The sequence below is a fragment of the Lactuca sativa genome, chromosome 5 (genome assembly GCF_002870075.4).
Source record: "Lactuca sativa cultivar Salinas chromosome 5, Lsat_Salinas_v11, whole genome shotgun sequence".
NCBI classification, from domain to species: Eukaryota; Viridiplantae; Streptophyta; class Magnoliopsida; order Asterales; family Asteraceae; genus Lactuca; species Lactuca sativa.
The window spans coordinates 320,300,547-320,302,246 of record NC_056627.2 but is presented as its reverse complement, the minus strand read 5'-3'; the positions used below and the strand labels follow the sequence as shown (position 1 = coordinate 320,302,246).

Below are 1,700 nucleotides of genomic sequence, written 5' to 3'. Positions count from 1 at the left end.
TCGGCGGGTGATTTAACTAAAAAAGAATTTTTGAAAGTGGCACTCCTTCCTTGCTTATTACCCCATAGTAGGATATTCGAAATATGAAAAATCAAAATTTTTCATATTTTATTGCCTTGGACTTGTGCTTTGCTTTTTCGAATTAAATAAAGATTTCATTCCTAGAATTACTTATTCATTGAGAAAATAACCCACAGGAATGGCTGATTTGCGGATGAGGAATTAGCATACCAACTTGCTTTCATCCTTCCCGTTCGGAGTTGGGATCCAAAGGAAACTTGGGCCTTTATTACTTGGATCGTATTCGCAATTTATTTGCATATTCGAACAAATAAAAATTTTCAGGGGGCAAATTCCGCAATTGTGGCGACTCTAGGCTTTCTTATAATTTGGATATGCTATTTTGGAGTAAATCTATTAGGAATAGGGCAATACGAGATATTCATCCTAGTCACTATGGGCGTATTTGCCCAATTGACACATCTGAAGGAATAAATGTTGGACTTATTGGATCCTTAGCAATTCATGCCAGGATTGGTCGTTGGGGGTCTCTAGAAAATCCGTTTTATAAAATTTCTGAGAGATCAAAAGGGGCGCGGATGCTTTATTTATCACCGGGCATAGATGAATACTATACGGTAGCGGTAGGAAATTCTTTGGCCTTGAATCAGGGTATTCAGGAAGAATAGGTTGTTCCAGCTCGATATTGTCAAGAATTCCTTACTATTGCATGGGAACAGGTTCATCTTCGAAGTATTTTTTTCCTTCCAATATTTTTCTATTGGAGCTTCCCTCATTCCTTTTATCGAGCATAATGAGGCGAATCGGGCTTTAATGAGTTCTAACATGCAATGCCAAGCAATCCCTCTTTCTCAGTCCGAGAAGTGCATTGTTGGAACTGGATTGGAAGGCCAAGCGGCTCTAGATTCAGGGGCTCTTGCTATAGTTGAACACGAGGGAGAGATTATTTATACCGATACTGACAAGATCCGACATATCATATAGAATTTTTCATTGTTATGTTACTATTATAGTGTATGCATACAAGATGTATTGGGGCCAATCCTTTGATTTACAGTCTTATGTTTTATGATAAGAAAGCGCTCTTAGTTCAGTTCGGTAGAACGTGGGTCTCCAAAACCCGATGTCGTAGGTTCAAATCCTACATAGCGTGATTCGGATCTTCTTCGATCGAATTCGGTTGAAGCACTAATTGGAACGGCAATCTGAATTTGACCTCCTGGATATTAAAGAAAGGAGGAGGTCAATCAAAAAAAGAGATGTTAATTAATCTAATCAAAGATCCAACTGATCGCCACGCCTGTATTGTAAATATGCAGTTACAAATAATCCAGCCAAAGTAATAGGAATTAGACCTTCTACTTCATTTTTATTTACTTATTTTATTTTCATTTTTATTTACTTATTTCATTGATTTTTATTTAATATCAATATTTTTGCCTCTCTTTTTTACCCCAAGATTAATTGATTAGTGATCATAACTTGACGCGGGTTCAAAAGATCCACTTTATGGGGTTTTTACTATATATTACCATATGTATTACCCTAAAGTAGATTGATAAAAATGAGTGGATAGCTAGGAACACTAAGGTACACAAAGGATTCGTAATAGAGATTATGTAAGTCTATTTTTCTCTGGATAAAAAGAATTCTAATTGGGGCTTTAAATTGGTAGAAAT

At 36.2% G+C, this 1,700-nt stretch overlaps 1 non-coding gene across 1 annotated transcript; it reads left to right on the top strand.

The window, feature by feature from the left end:
- Positions 1-1,100: 1,100 nt before the first annotated feature.
- On the top strand, positions 1,101-1,174 carry TRNAW-CCA (transfer RNA tryptophan (anticodon CCA)). Its single transcript has one exon. It is a non-coding gene; the product is annotated as a tRNA-Trp (tRNA).
- The last annotated feature ends 526 nt before the right edge of the window (positions 1,175-1,700 follow it).